This window comes from Myotis nattereri, assembly GCF_964212035.1.
Source record: "Myotis nattereri genome assembly, chromosome: 10".
Lineage (NCBI taxonomy): Eukaryota > Metazoa > Chordata > Mammalia > Chiroptera > Vespertilionidae > Myotis > Myotis nattereri.
Genome location: NC_138085.1, coordinates 56,569,322 through 56,586,748, shown reverse-complemented (window position 1 = coordinate 56,586,748; position 17,427 = coordinate 56,569,322). Strand labels below are relative to the sequence as shown.

General features: G+C 43.2%; 1 protein-coding gene across 1 annotated transcript in view; it reads right to left on the bottom strand.

The window, feature by feature from the left end:
• Window positions 1–17,427, bottom strand: part of NRXN1 (neurexin 1) — a 1,005,506-nt gene that overhangs the window by 487,412 nt on the left and 500,667 nt on the right. The gene's annotated exons all lie outside the window — the stretch shown is intronic.

Genomic DNA, 17,427 nt, shown 5'->3' with positions numbered 1-17,427 from the left:
TCATTAAATTAATAAAAACGGGCTAATTTTAAAACTAGTTATTTTCCTAAAAGCACAAACCAATAGAATGCACTGAGTGCCATACAGTGAGGCCAGGTGGGAGGAACATGGGCCAAGTGGTTACTTGTTCCTACATTGAAATCTGAGCCTCATTATTTCCAACTCTGTAACTTTAACAATTTGTTTTGTTTTGGTTTTTTGGTTTTCTGATCATTACTAGACTCATTTCTAAAATAGAAATAAAACCTAGGGTTATGTAAGGATTAACTAAGAGAAAATATAAAAAGTATCCATCATAGTGAAAATATGTAACAGACAGTCAATAGGTGTTATTATCAAATCTACTTTCTGCTTAGAGAAGTCTGGGTTTTCAGTTAATCAGAAGTTCAACAAATTTTCTCTAGGGTCCAAAATTACTTTTTCTACTATGCTTAAGCCCATTATCCTTGCCTGTACCTATTTTATTCACTAACTCACTCCCACAATAGTCTGGATATATACCTGAATTTTTTTGTTCTTTTTCAGGTTATTTATTTTATTATTATTATTATTATTATTATCTACAGTTATACCACTTTGAATTCTTTATGCTACACTGGGATCTGTTAACAAGCTGTCAATTTCCCCCCAAAATTTTATTGCAGTTTCTAATGCAGCACTTTGCTCTACTTTGTCATCTTCATGTGTCTAGGTTTATGGGCCACTACTTTAAAAAATAAACTGCAATTTATGTTTGATTCTGTTTCCTTCCCTATCACAGATTATTCACCATATCTAAATGGCATTGAGTAGATGTAATTAATGGACTTTGGTTCATTAAACACTTAATCAGTGCAGAACATAAGGAGGGTGACCCCCAAATACCATAATACATTGCCCCTGTCTACAAGTCCTGATGAACATACTCTCTTTCGCTACTTCTGACTTTTGTCATTTGAATTTTCTCTCACATTAACCATTCTAACTTTCATGCCACTTGATACCTTTTCCCCATTTTAACACTAATCCCTTGCACTACTCATGCTTACTGGGACCCCCCTGTGTTGTCTTCATGGGACTTGGGAACAAGGAGAACCGATACACATGCTGTTTGTTTAGTCATGAGTCATAACGTCCTAGGCCTCTGACCCAGAAACCTTATGTATTCTGCCAGCATCTGTGAACCAGTAATAAGCTAACCGATTAGCTTGTAGGTAGGGTAAAAATCAATCCGCAGATGTAACACTCTTGAATTACACTGATGAGTACACTGAGCTTGCTGAAAGTCAGTTAGCCATAAACACTGCGCACTTCGGTCCCTGACCTACTCTCTAAGGCTCTACGTGTTACACCAGAATATCATTAATCCTGCACAATCTGCACTGAAGGGACTGGACGCTTTGACTTCCTCCACCTCTTAAAGAACATAAACATCTATTGACTACTAACTACTAATATTAAAAGGTGGCGTGTTCTTGGTCTGAGCCGGAAGACTATTTTTGAAATAATTTGATTTTTTTCTACACATTTCCTTTTTCTCCTGAGACTTTCCTCTCTTACGTTTCAAGCCATTGTGTTTTAGATGCCTCAGAGAAGAGAAATGAATCATAAACTAAAGTTACAAACTATCTTTCTACATGTGAGTCTTCAAAGCCAAGACTTTTAGAGGATTAAAGTAGAATATACAGGCAATTACATAAGAAGAGCAAAGCTTCCCTGCCTCTCCTGTGGGCAAGCAGGAGAGGAAGTTGGAGAAGACACGTGAGCTCAGTCATTGGTGAATAACGAAAAGAAGACGTTGGGCTCTGATGTGAGGGGGATCCGTGGGGGATGCTGAAACCTCCGGTAGGCTTACGGGGTGATACTGATCTGTGTGCATTTCCCCAAGAGAACTCAGAAGCGGCAGTGGGAACCTTGAGAAGAAATGGCTGCATGGTAAACTTGGACATGCTGAGAGTTTAGGCTCATAGAACTTCCCATAGTCTACTGTGGTGGAGGAGCAACAGAACAATTCCCTGAGTGGCACACAAAAATAAGCAGAAAATGACTGACCTGAAGGGGTTACGCATACAAGAATGAAGGTGCTGGGTAGCAATTCATTGAGCATCTGAGCTATGAATACAGAATATCCATGGGCAGCTCCTATGCAATCTCTCTCTACATCCCCCAAATTGGTACCCTGGGAAATCCTCACCCCACTTAATTTAGACACAATCCCAGGGAAATAAGAAAACTAAAATTGCCTGAGATGATATTTTCACTAACTCAACAAATCAGAGCTCAATGTAGAAACCAAGGTGAGTTATAGAAAAATAGAGAGAGATTTCTTGCACATCTGAGATTGTGGGCTGAGAGTCATACTGTTACATGCCAAATGTCAAGGCAGGAAAATGCTCCCTACACTAGTTTATTACACTAAAATTGTTAGGAAATTCCAGCTCTCCTCTAGACCTAATAAATGTAGTATTAGGAACAGTGGGTGTTAAATAAAGAATTCTTGGCTCTGCTTCAGATATAGAACTCAGTACTGAAAGTTAGGTAGGGGAACACTATATTTGATAAACAATCTTGTCCTTTGTGATGGTAACCTCCTGGAGGAGAGAGACTGTGTCTTTGCTTTACATTCTCCCACAGTGCCTAGTACCAGGCTATATAGCACAGTGGGCACTCAATAAATATTGAGGTCACAGTAGAAAAGAAGAAAGAAGAATGGCAAGGCAACACATGGGGAGAGCACTAATTCTAAAATGCATTGACTTCCTTTCCCCACTTCCTGCCACAATCCTACTTTTTTTCTATTAGCAAACTTATTTGTTGAACAACTTTTTAAAGTGTATTAAAGAAAAAGTAGTAAGCTTTCCCTTGTGCTATTAAAGAGCAGAAACGATCGATTCAAGCTGTGCAGGATACAAGCCTCAAACACACCAAGGTGGATGGGTCTGGCGTTGTAAGTAGGGGCATCATTTTCATTACTGAAGCTGCACTTAGTACCACCACTTAACATGGTCCTTATAAACTCTTCATACAACAGACAGTGGTCTAAGGTCCCCTGTTGGGTTGCCATATGAAGAGAACAAAGAAAACCTTAAGTGGCCTGAGACCTGTGCAGCATTAGCACTTCATCAAAGATGCAGCTTCTCCTTTTGATCCTCGGGGTGCTAGCAAGAAAATGACCCATTAGCACTAATGGGATCTCCCAGGCAACATCCTGAGCATGGGAAGGAGGGTATGCCCTTTAATGACCCTTGTGTGAAGGAGAGCCAGGATGGACATCCTCTAAGAGCCAGTTTCCTCTAGACTTGAAACCATCGTGTTGCCCCCTCTTCAAGCTATGAGTGCTTTTTATTCAGACCCTTTAAGCAGACCATGTATGCAATTGACAAGGCAACAATGGAATTGGGATATTTTCGACAGAAGATGCAGAGCACATGTACAAACAAAGCCACATAATTTCAAAACATCTGTTGTTTTTTAATCTCAAGAATACCCTTATCTTTAGCACAAGTGTATATATATGTATGTGAATATCACAGGTATCCATTCCCTAGTAGTTGGGCAGTAGTGAGTAGTAGGGAATAGTGCACAAGCTTTTAAGTTATATATGGCTACAAATCCTGGCTCTGCCACTTATTGGTTGTCTCAGTGTAGGCACGCTGCTACATAACTTCTTTAAGAGTCAGATTCTTCACCAGTGGAATGGGTTAACAATGCCCACCTGTGAGGATTATAAAGACTGTGTGTGAGCACTGGGGTAGAGCACACACTCAGCCCGTCACTGCTACTGGTGTGGTTATGTGGACATGTCTGGTAAGGAGTACGCATCTATAGTGTATCTCATTCTATGTTGATTGCACTGAGAGAGACAGAAGAGCGAGTCCAGGTAGTGCCCTTGTTTCTCGTGTAATGGAGTATCAAGGTGTCAAGCGTACACGTTTTATTTTACTTGATTCAGTTTTCAGTCATTTGTATCCTAGAACTGTGTCTTGCACTACACTATGGGCAGCTCAAGAGGCTCTGCTGACATACTCAGAACCTCCTAAGCTGCCCATATTACCAGCATTAAACCTGGTAACAGAAACAGGACAGTTGCTTGATGAATATCTCCTAATTTGATAAAAACAGATTAAGGGACACAAAAATGCAAGGGTCAGGTTGTAAGGTTCATGCTGAATGGGCCTATGGACTTGGATGGTGAGGTGGAGCTTTCTGGAGCGTTTAGACCAGAAGGAAATATGGGACACATGATGTTGTAATGACATATATATATAGGTTGCAGACCCTTTAAGCAGACCATGTATGCAATTGACAAGGCAACAATGGAATTGGGATATTAAACCTGTGCTGGTTTCCCACGGAGATAAAATGAATACAGCATTCAAAAAAGAGCATAACAGGCCAGACTTGGCAGGAAGAGAGAATTTTTCGAAGGGGAACTGGTAAATAGTGTTGAATAAGTCAACTCAAAAGAAGGGCGATTGTAGCACAAGAGAATATATGACTACCAGTTTAAAAACGAAAGCTGAACAACAACGAAAAGGTAAGTCCCCAAACAGAAGCCACGCAGGCTAGGAAACAGGGGAACATGAAGCAGTCATAATTTAGAAAGAAGAGATGAAATTGTAATTTAACATTGCCCACCTGGAGTTTGAGTAGGAATGCCCTATTGGCATGAGATGATGTAAACTGGGAGCTTAGGGAAAAGATGGTGGGGCTGTGAGGCATGGCTTGGGAGCCCTCCACCAAAAGCAGATGAAGTGGTGTAAGAGGTTTTCTCCTCTCTTAAAACAGGGGGCACAGGCAATTAGAGCGAGGGCTCCGAGGTCCGCCTTGCAGCAGCAGGATGCAAGTATCAGGGTATAATTAGTTCTTTGACTCAGCTTTCCCTTTTATTCACATGGATTGTTGGTGCCTCTTAAACATCTCGCTTTCATTCTAATTTAAAAAACAGCATATTTATAAAGGACATCTGCTTTGTAGATTTGGGTAACTAAAACTCCAGGGAGACGTGAGGCTCCAGTCATTTCTTGTAAGTGGCACTTGAAAAAAGAAAAAGCTGAAGTAAGGAATACACACTGCCTCCCTTCCCTTCTGGCTGGACCGGAGAAAGTACAATTCTGGGATGTGAACACTGGACTTTGGACAGCAAATTTGGAGACAACTCTAACTTTTCTCTCAATTCTTGTGATTGGCTAGTAGAATAAGTACACACCGGCTGGAATGGTTTCTAAGAGCTATTCTGCAGTATAAGTGCATCCCCTTACCCCAGGGATCCAACTCTGCCCCAAATTTGCAATCGCCTTTAATGTCAATCGTTTATTGCATATCCACAAAGGAACACCCGCAGGTCAGATCTTGACCATATACCTTAATACAGCATTTCTTTGGGAGGCAAATAAAATGTAAACCTTGTTTTATGAAAGTGTGCCCTGTTAGATAGGAGAAAAAAAATCATCTATAACCCCTAGGAAACAAACAGTCACTTATTTACTCTTTTTTTTTTTCCTCCTGGAAGAAAGTCAGAGTCACTATTTCCTGTGATTGCTTAAGTAAATGATATTAAATTACTGAAAGTAAAAGCATGGGAGTCATTAATATTTCTCTAATACATTTGAGCCTACAAGTAGATAAATGGAAACTTTTAAAACAAACCACACATGGGATTGAACAGCTAACCCTATCCAAAACCACATCCGAGTTCAAAGCACAGGAAATATCCAATATTGAAGTCAAAGCTGGCAACTCAACTAGATGTTTTGTTCTAAGATACAAGAGCTGTGTCCTTTATAGATCTCTATGAAAAAAGTCAGGTAAATTTTAGAAACTCTTTGATGAAGAGATGCCCGGTGGTTAACAGTTTGATTTATTACTTATTCTCTAGCTTTATATACCTTAGTCTTCCTCAGTACAGTAAGGGTTCAATCCTAGAACTACCGGTGTTTGCTTCTGTAGGCAATGCCTGTGAATCATTTTTAGGCTTGTCGGGCTTTCTAAGTTCAGTCTAAAATCAAACCGTCATCTTTCCCCTTGCTGGAGAACTATGTCCAGACTTCCCTGTTTCATAATAATTGCATTTCTAGTCTCCCTGATACCCAAAAGGAAAGTTCAAAATTATTTTTAACTTCATTCTGTATCTCAGAGCTTACATTCAAACTATTGCCAATACTTCTGACATTCGTCTTTTCTATTTTCATTTCCTTTTCCAGTACTTGCCTCCTTTTCCCCTTGTACACCTTTCATTCAATAACTTGTTATCTGGCGTCCCTGCCTCCATCCATCCTCCTCATCAACACCATTATCAGTCTTCCCACTGTGTCTGATTTCTTCAGTACCTTCCTCTCTCTTCTAAATAAAGCCTGAAGTTAGCAGTGTTCAAGATTTTGAATTATCCAGCTTCATTCACTGTTCCTAAATTTTGAACAATCTTTCTCCAATGACGTTAGCCTGGCAGAGAGTTAAGATAACATCAATCCCATCCCTATATCCTAATCTTTAGTCAAACTGTATTTTTCCAATACTGCATGTTCATGTCGCTTCATCATTCTTTACTGTACATATTACTTCTATCATGAACACCTTTCCTCTCCCAATCTTCCATTTCAAAACCCTATCCAATTTGGGGGACTCCACCGATATTCTTCCTTGCTATTGTATTTGTTTCCCCAGTCATAGGCAAGTATGACCTTTGAATCCACGTAATGTTTGAACCTCTTTTCTGGCAATTACTATTTATCTCCTAGTTCTTTGTGTGGCTGTCTTATCTTCCCATTGTTCTATAAATTCCTAAAAATGTTATGAGTTAAGCATCACTATATTCTCATTTTCAATTAGTAGGGACTCAATGATTACTTGTTCTCATTGAATAAATGGATAAATCAGCAGGTTGCAAGCAATAATTAATCACTCAAACAGTAAGGGCATACTGAAGGTGTTTATGGGTTACACCACTCTTATTTATCCCTGGTTTCCTCCTCTCAAGAAATAATAAAGTTAATTGTGGGAAATATTTCTACTGACCCCTCTCTTGAACATCATCTAGTTCATTAAGATCATTCAATGCAGTGATAGAATTCATGACAAATTTTAACTGGCATACATTGCATTTATTTGTAGAGAGAGGCAGACAATGATAGAAGTACAGAAACAGTGAATGGTATCAATGTGTGGTAACTGAGAACCTCTTCATGAGCCTTCTGCAGTTAAAAGACTCTACCTTTTAGTTCCTTGTCAACCACAGTCTTCCTGGCCCTATAGGCTCCCACACCTAAGAGTAATAGTATATTGTCTGTGGTAAAAAGACTTTACATTTCACTCAAAAATCACTTAGGTAGCTGAATTTCAATGTATAGAGCCCTGTCTGAGTGAGAGAAAGCCTCCCCCACCCCCCTGCTTTGACTTCTTGGTAATCAGTGTCAAGAACTGCCTTGGTCAAAACCAGAAAAGTCAGCTCTGGCTTTATTATTACAACAGTACACATTGGCGTAGTATTCTAAACTTCATCAAGCACTGGCACATGTAGTGTTTCATTTGGTGTGCACCTGGTGAGCTATGGTTCAAGGCTATAATATCATAAAGACACTATGGCTCAAGGCTATACTACCAGAAAATGGCAGGGTCTGATTCCAAGCCCAAGTCTTCTACAACTATGATAATTCTTGCTTAATTTACACTGGTTACACACTGTATACTCTAAGTGGCAAGTAGCAAATTTGTACAGCTTCACTAGTACAAAATGTAGAAATGTTTAGGAGTACCTTGGGCGATGGAGGAAAGTAACCGCGATAAACATTCCCAGAAGTCCAAGCAAAATAACACAGATTCCTGGGACAAAACTGGGGGTGGGGGCTCATCTCCTTGTTTAGTAATCACATGAAGATAAAGTCAACTTGCTTCCATAGCCATAAGTATTAGGTATCACAATTCTGATAAGTGGGTAGAATTCTTAAGACTCCCAAATTTGATTTTTAGATGTCAGCTACTTCTCAATTGTCTCCTACAAAGAGATAAGTAGGACACCTACATTCATCCTTTGTCCAACCTAATACCGGTGTGTGAACAGGTGGGGGGATTCCAATCAGTTGGAGTTCAGACCTTAATGTTTTCCTATAGTGAGTCTTTTTAGAGTTAATATTGACATTATGTTTCTGGGCAGGAGAGAAACATGCTTTCGATATTCTGAAATTTCTGTTGGAGCTGATATTTTTGAAATAAAATTTCCCAAAAATGAGACCTTTTTTTAAAAGTACGGTTATAAGACTCACAACATGAAGACAGATTTTGCTTGTGTGTTTGGCCAGCCTCCTGTGCGGGAAAGCTGGTGGGCATGTTCAATGGGAAATAATGAAATAAAATTGCTGTGGAGGTGTATGCGGCAACCCATCTTCTTTTAAACCCACTATGACAGTGACCCTGTGGCAGATGGGGTGGGAGTCCAGTCGCATAAATCCATGCCCAGCAAACTTCATCTCACAGCTTTGCAAATCTACCTTTTGGTTCAAAGGGATTCAAATGTTTTCATTTGTTTTCCTTTATTCCCTATGCAAGTGGCAGCCAGTTTAGATGCCTCCAACATCCTTTAGCAGCACACAATTCTGTCACCATTTCAGGTTTCATTATTCTCTCCCTGGGACTGCACTCAACTCAGAGGATCTTGAGCTCACAGGTACTGTTACGCCTTCCATATGCACAGTGCCTAGGTTTGAATGGTGCTTTGCCTGTTCTCATTCCATTTAATCCTCATACCAACTCTTCACAATAGGCAGGAAGTTATTATTATCCTCGCAATACAGGTGAGCAAACTATCCTTCTGGAAAGATAAGTAGCCTGTCCAAGGCCATACAACCAGTACAAGGAGAAAAAGCACCACCATGCCAGCCTCCCACTCCCAGGCTACCTACCTCTTTTCCTACTCTACCACACTGTCTGTCTATTTTTACTAAAAACCATCTCAGTGACAGGAATAGAATTGGTGGAGGAGTTTAGAAATGACCGTTCCTGAAATTAAAAATGACTTATAACTAAGGGACCAGTAAGCAGACCTATGCAAACCTGTTCATCTGCCCTGAGAGTTTAAGTAGCTCAAGATAACTATTTGGCTTTTTTTTTTCTTCTTATTTTCCAAAATGTAATTTTTCTACTTCAAAACAAAGGAACATTTATTCGGTGTGGGGAAGCCCTGGTGGTGTATATGGAAAGTATAAAAGACCAGTTCTTCCCCATAATAATGGCCTCTTTAATGCAGGTTAAAAAAAATGGCACCTGCTCTCAGCTCAGATATACAGGATAAGAGGGTAAAGCCCTCAGCAGTTTCCTGGACAGCTTGAAAGAACCGTAAGGTACAAAGCACACAAAAACTTTACAGAATTGACAGAAAACTTCTACAATGTCATGAGCTTTACTGAAACTCTTTATTTTTAAACTTTTTTGTATTTTTTTTTCAAAGAAGGAATTCCTTCTGTGCCTGAAGGATAGAATATTCTCAATGAGGTCATGAGGCCCCCCTGGAATGGTGTTATTCCCTTAGGCATGTCTCCAAATACTTTGTTCTTCCACTATTTAAATTATTCTTAAGGAGAAAAGCTAATAGTTAACAGCAGGGATCAAAAAGGAGGGCAGGGAGGTATGGGCAACTTTCCTTAAAGGCTGGGGAAATGGAGGGCTCCAGCAGTTGAATAGACTGGCACATAGTCCTCTGGCACAAGCTGATGACTGATTGATTGATTGATTGATTGACCAATCTCCAATCATTCCACCAAGTGCTATACTTGCCTGGGCCTGCTTTAAAGCACCTATAAATGTACATGTTCTATAAACTATATATTAAGGACATTGAGCAATTAAAATTTTGGGCTGAAGTATTTGAGGAAGACTTCAGGGGCCAAGGAGATAGAATCAATGTACAGGCTCTGTGCAAAGCATAGGGAAGGGCTGAGCATGTGGAAAGTGAAAATAAAATATCCAATGCTTTTGTAATTACCAAAGTGAAATTTTCAGCACCATGCACTATAGTAATATAGAAGTTTGAAGAACTTCTAGGGTGAGGAGAAAGTAGTTTTACAGTTGTGAGTACATGGAACACATTTTATTCCAGTAATATTTATTGATTACTGTATTATTTTCTGTAAGAAAAACTGTCAACCTACTTTTGCCCTATTCTGTATATGGAGGAGAAAATGCATTTTATTATATGAAAATTTCCCTCAGATTAAAATACATACTATTTTTCACTCTAGATAATCATAAGAAAACCCTTCTAATATGTTGGCCAATATATATATATAGTAGTATTTAAATGCTTCTACAGACTTGAGTGCAAATTCTATTTGTAGACAACTCAGCTTTTCTGAGTTTCCTTTTTCTCATCTATAATATATGAGCATTAATAGCTCACTCATCTAATTATTGTAAAGATTAAGAGACCAACTTGTGATAGAATATCAGAATTGAAGTTCTGATCAAAGTGCCAACACTACAGATATGAGATAATGTGAGTCTTAGACAGATAACTAAATGCAAAATTTACAAAGGAAATGATAAAATACTGGTTCTCAGACCTTGAGTCCCTCAGTTAGTTTAAGGACATCATCTTCATAACAACAATAAAGGAAATTAAGATGTCTAAGAAATTGGAAAGAAAGATGTCTAAAAATATTTTTGACATAGGTAGGTCTTACTATGCAATAAATGTGAGCTCACAACCTAGCCCCAAGCTTAGTGAGAAGGCTCTCAGGTCTCCTTGAAAACCTGCTTTGTTTCCTGCAGTTGCAGTGGTCGGCAAACTCATTAGTCAACAGAGCCAAATATCAACAGTACAACGATTGAAATTTCTTTTGAGAGCCAATTTTTTTAAACTTAAACTATATAGGTAGGTACATTGTTATTAACTTAATTAGGGTACTCCTAAGGCTTAGGAAGAGCCACACTCAAGGGACCAAAGAGCCGCATGTGGCTCGCGAGCCACAGTTTGCCGACCACAGAGTTGGGGGATACAGGACTAGTGCCTGACATATTAAGAAAGTTCACACAGAAGAGTAAAATGAAAGCATTGGGAATGGGCCTCACTTCCAAGGCTCTCAGGGCTGGTGAGACACACAATGCATGAGCATTGCTCATGGGCAGACGTGGGCCCTGTGTGCAGGGAAAGCAAGACAGGCAGGACTGCCTGGGGTGGAGCAGACCCCAGCAGTGAGGCTGGCGGAAGGAACAGAGGGCATAACCACTCCACGGGGCTTAAAGACAGGAGGTCCCAGCAGAGGAACCTTGGATGAACCCAGGAGCGCACCAGGAAAGGAAGAGTGAACTTGAGGATCTGTCAGACCAGGAGTCTGAACAGAACATCATCTAGTCTCGTCACCAAGCTGTGGGAAGACCGTAACAGGAAGGGACAAAGCTGAAATGCCCCTGTTCCTGCCTGTGACTGGCCCAAACAGACTCCCACCCCAAATTTCAGTTTTGATTAATAAGTAGCTTAGATTGGACAGTTTTTAAAATTTTTGAATTGCAGTTGTTTTATAATGTAAAACTAGAGGCCCAGTGCACAAAAATTTGTGCACTGGGGGGGGGGGGGGACGGGGGTCCCTCAGCCCGGCCTGTGCCCTCTCGCAGTCTGGGGCCCCTTGGGAGATAACAACCTGCTGGCTTAGGCCTGCTCCCGGGTGGCAGAGGGCAGGCCCAATCCCTAGGTGCAGCCCCTGGTCGGGCTCAGAGCAGGGCCAATTGGGGAGTTGGGATGCCGCCCTGTCATGCACAGAGCAGGGCAGATTGGGAGGTTGCAATGCCACCCTCAGTCACGCTCAGGGTAGGGCCGATTGGGGGGTTGGGGCACTGCCCCCTGTCACACTCAAGGCAGGGTTGATGGGGAGGTTGTGGCGCCACCCCCTGTCATGCACAGAGCAGGGCCGATCAGGGGGTTGGGGCACTGCCCCCTGTCACGCACAGAGCAGGGCCCATCAGGGGGGTTGGGCTCCTTACCCTGTCACGCACAGAGCAGGGTCGATCAGGAGGTTGGGGAGCTCCCCACTGTCATTCACAGAGTAGGGCCGATAGGGGAGTTGGGGCACCGCCCCCTGTCACACACAGAGCAAGGTGGATCAGGGGGTTGGGGCGCCGCCCTCTATCACCCACAGAGCAGGGCCGATCAGGGGGTTGGGGCACCGTTGCTGTCACACTCAGGGCAGGGCCGATGGGGAAGTTATGGCTCTACCCCATCACACACAGAGCAGGGCCCGTGGGGGGAGGGGGGGGGTTGGGGCACCACCCTCTATCACCCACAGAGCAGGGCCGATCAGGGGCTTGGGGCACTGCCACTCTCACACTCAGGGCAGGGCCAATGGGGAGGTTATGGCTCTACCCCCTCACACACAGAGCAGGGCCCGTGGGGGGCGGGGGGTTTGAGGTGCCGCACCCCATCACACACAGAGCCACAGGGCGATCAGGGGGTTGGGGCGCCGCATCCTGTCACACAGAGCTGCAGGGCAATCAGGGGGTTCAGGAGCTCCCCCTGTCACGCACAGAGCAGGGCTGATCAGAAGGTTGGGGCGCCTTCCCCTGTCACGAACAGAGCAGGGCGGATAGGGAGGTTGTGGCCCCGCCCCCTGTCACACACAGAGCTGCAGGGCGATCAGGGGGTTTGGGCGCTGCCCCGTCACGCTGACCCCGGTGCTGGGAGGCCTCGAGGCTCCACTGATCCTGGTGCTGGGAGGCATATTACCCTTTTACTATATAGGATAGAGGCCTGGTGCATGGGTGGGGCTGGCTGGTTTGCCCTGAAGGGTGTCCTGGATCAGGGTGGGGGTCCCCACTGGGGTGCCTGGCCAGCCTGGGTGAGGGGATGATGGCTGTTTGCAGCTGGTCACACACCCTTCAGGGTGGGGGTTCCCACTGGGGTGCCTGGCCAGCCTGGGTGAGGGGATGATGGCTGTTTGCAGCTGGTCACACACCCTTCAGGGTGGGGGTCCCCACTGGGGTGCCTGGCCAGTCTGGGTGAGGGGCTGAGGGCTGTTTTTAGGCTCATGGGTGACTGAAGCTCCCAACTGCTCCTTTTTATCTTTTTTTTTTTTATTCTGGGCCAGCTTTAGCTCTGGCTCCAGCTCTGAGGCCTCTGCTGGGTTCTATAATCGAGACACTGTATCAACTCCAGCTCTGAGATCCCGGCTCACTGAAAGCTGGTTTCTGGGGTTTTGTTTATCTTCTATATTTGTAACTATGTTTCAAACTGCAGGCTCAGAGGCCGGCAAGGCAGGCGGGGAACATTGGAGTCCTCCGTCACTGAAGTAAGCAAGCCTCATGTTAGTTTCAAGCTGCCTTGCTGCCGGCCGCCATCTTGGCTGGCAGTTAATTTGCATATCTCGCTGATTAGCCAATGGGAAGGGTAGCGGTCGTATGCCAATTACCATGTTTCTCTTTTATTAGATAGGATGATTACAGGATTGTCTTAAAAATGAGCCCAAACATTTCCTTAAACTAGTATATTATACAAATACCTCAACAAAATATATTTTAAAGTGATGGTTTGAGGTGAAAATACTGTAGCTTGATTAGATTCAAACATCATACTTCTTTAACAGTATGGCATTTGAGCCCTTAACACGGTGTCTGACCTATAGATAGTCAATAAATAACATTAGTCATTGAGTTAATTATGATGATAATGACAATAATGAAGGTAGTTTATTATAATGTAACTCTGAATAGAGAACAAAGACAGATTCAAGGCCACAAGACAATCTCTCTCAAAGAAACTCAGTTCTGCATATGGCCATCACTGTGCATGATTCAAACTTGTGTCCTGGCAAGTGTACCAGTAATTATGTCACAGACCATCAAGTTTCTCAAAAATAGATGGAATCATTCATGTTAAATGTATAAATGCCAAAAGTAGATACAGTACATGAGTACTAGGTCTTTTTAAAAATCCCCGAACTCCCGGGGAAAACCAGTGATGGGAGATGTAAGCAGTGTGTGGGGTGGGCGTGGGGAGTGAGGACATTGTACAGCCTGGCTAGGCAGGTTAATAAGTAACCTCCAAAAAATCCCGAGACGACCAGATGGGCTGTCCTGTGCCAGGGTAGCTATGGGGATAACAACATTGCCAACAGCTGTTATATGGGCAGGTGAGCCTTATGAGTCTGCCCTGGTTATGAACCCTTGAGCTTCCAAGAACACACTGGCTGAGCTCCTGCCTCCTTGGGAGAAATCAATGAGATCCCAGGTGTAAACTATTTATAACAGTGCATGGGATGGGACAAACCCTCAGAAATGGTTAAAATACTTATTACTATTTAATATGACCATCATTACCCGAAAGGTGAGATGTTAAAAACCTCTCTAAGCCTTACTTTTGTTTCATCATCTGTATTGTGGACCTAAGTACAGCTATCCCACCACTCTGTCATGGAAATGAAAGAGGTCCTCTCTGTACATCTTAGCTAGTGCTTCGTAAAGGTAGATGCTGAAGATAGTGGTGTAGCTCCCTCCACTAAAGACACATAAAATAGAGATGGTATTTCAGCCAAGTCTGTCCAACACCGCCTTAATTACAATGCTGTATTGCTTCTCACGTCATTCTCAAGACAAAACACAATAATTAACTGCAAAGACCAAGATAGGGCCCTTTTTTAAAGCAGACTTAGAAAACCACATGAATGTGGCATTAGCAAGAAAGCCCGACTGACCACATGTTCCCCTGCAGCAGCACTGGAAGTCCCCTCCAGTGGGTAAAAACAGTGAGCTCACAGCAGCTCCGTGCCATCAAAGCCCTGCTTTCCTACAGGAGTAAAGATGGCAAAATCGGCTCCAGAGCATCTCTATAGCAGTGGGGCTGAGCCCACCTCGTTTCCAGTCTATTTCAATGCTAACCCCATGGCCCAGGAGGAACTGTGCAGGTTCAGGAGGTAGAAGCTAGTTTTCCTCTGAGTCACAGTGAAAGGGGGTGGCAGTCTATTACTACCAAGCCAATCGAAATGTAACAACTGCCTGAAAATAACAGTGAAACTTACTTTTGGGATCTGTAATCAACAACGATAACCTTACCCAGAGTCCGCCAGGCCCCTCTGGCCTTTCCAGACCTAGAGGAGCCTGGTTTGATCCTTTCCAATTCCACAGAAATTAAACACCTAGTGTTCTTCTTCCCCCTGTGTTCCTCATGATTTGCCGCAAGCCTCTGATTTCGGGCTTTTGTGTCCCAGGTGCTGCCTGTAAGCCCAGATCAACACAGTCTCTCCCTCCAACCACAATATAACTTTGTTCGCCCAAGCATTGATGAGTTTAGTCAACTGAACATTTGGTTCCATGCAATGCCTAGTTTTCCAGTATCTTGATGATGGTAGCAGCTACCTCCAACCCCTGCCCCAGGGCAAGGAAACCCAATCCCCTGACTTTTGCATAGCGGTTTAAAGATCACCTTTGGCTCCTTTGATGGCTCCATTATATCTCAAGTGTCCTGTTTATTTCTTCAAACAAATCCAGAGCAGCCATACATTCCCTTCCTGGCCACAGGGATAACATATGTTCCAACCAAATTTACTCTCCCAAGAATTTGGCACTAGGATTCCTAAACTCAAGCGAGTTTCTCTTGGGTCTCTGATTTGGTCCGAGGTGGAAAGTCAGGTCTGGGGAGGCCAAGTTTGCCAGTGCTTATGAAAGCAGAGACAGCTTTCACATTGTGCAGAGAGGGAGAAGAATGAGGGGGTGCTCGTTGGGAAGCTGAGAGAAGGCAGCACCCAGCCCCCATGGAGACCAACAGAGGCAAAGATGCTTTTATGACGCACAGCCTAGAAATCTGCTTTCTTGCCCTTGAGCCCTTAGTGCTATACCCTGCCTCTTCCACGCCCCCCCCCTCCCCGCCCTTATTACTTAAATTAGCCTGAATGGGTTTATGCTTTTTGTATCCCAAAGACCTTTGTCTAATTCTCCCTTCAGAAAAAAAAAGGTTAGGTCTGAGAACCAAGCAAACTATGAGACTTACGTTCTGGAGTGAGAGAGACTTTGCCAAGCTTGCTTTCCCATTTGGCTCTGACATCCAGAGAAGCTCAATCTCTGGGAAGACCGCTCAGCTTCACCTTGGCAGTCCCTGAAGAGGGACGAGCACTGAAGACCCAGCTATGAAGAGGCTGAGATCTCTCGAGAAGTCACCTGACCCTTAAAAACCCAGCTCTGAGCACCTGCAGGCACTTGCTTCTTCACACCCTAAATACCACCAGCTTTATGAGATCAGCTCATCTAATCACTGCCTGCCCCATGGTAAATTGGTAGCACATTTGAAAGGTATTTGAGTCATGGGTTCAGGTTTCCAGGAGCCTCCACATCCCTGTGGGAGGACTGAGGAAAGCTATCTTTTCTGGTGCATGACATCCCTTACTAATTTGTAAGCACACAAGCCAAGGCCTGAGGCTGTCAGAGCTCAGCCAATGTTGTGGATGAGCAGAAACCAGCATCAGGGCTTTAAACACCTCTATCACCTACAGCCAAACAACTAGGAATGGGAAGGTTCGGGGCCATCAAACCTGCACCAGCCGGTAGATGGCCTACAGTCTCCATCTTGCACCTATGGCTGGCCATGGGAATAGTCTTCTCCCGTGAGTCCATAGAAGGTCTCAGATTTCTTTTCAGAATGTTGCTCCAGGCTGTCACTAGCAGTTAACTGAGGTTAATGTGAGGGGAAAAAAAGAAAAAAAAAACAGCTTGTTTTCCCTAGTCTATTGTAAAAATTGTTGAACTGGGAATTAAAGACTAGATATAAAACACTAACTAGCTGCCTGAGCATATTCCTCTTATTTGTGAAAGGAATGAGTCATACCAGATTGTCTTCAAGATCAATGATAAAAGGTGGGAAGAGAAATTTCAAATAACAGATTTGGAGGGAATTGAAAAAACGAAACATGGAAAACTATGGCTAATGTAGAAGAGATTCCAGAACAATCACAAAGGGTAAAGGATTTTTTTTAAAGTGCTTTTAGGGAACAAGGAACTTGAACTCTGCTGCAGATGTGTTAGCTGATCCAGGGTTTGTGGGGAAGCAGAGGAAAGAACTTCCAAGACAAGACAAATGGGTCAAGACAACTGGACATGGAAAGAAAACATCTCATAGGGGGTGGGGGTGAGAGTGAGTAAAATGAGCTGACAAAGGAATTACAGTAAAGAAAATAGATTGAGACTGAGTCCTGCAAAGCCTGGAAACTCAATGGAGAAGGCAGGAAACAATAGTTTCATATCTCTAAGTGTCTTTCAATGCTTGTGTGGGAAAAGGAGGAACAAAAATGGCAAGTCTTACTTTTATGGTCCATACATGATGATTGCCTCCAAAGCGATCTCTTTCCTCACCAGCCTCAGCCCGTTCTCTACACGGAAGCCAAAGAAATGATTCTAAAGTGCATCATAAACTCTACTCTCCTACTCAAAACCCCTTAATTCCTCCTCTCCTCACTGTCTGGGACTACATGGAGGGCCTTTCTA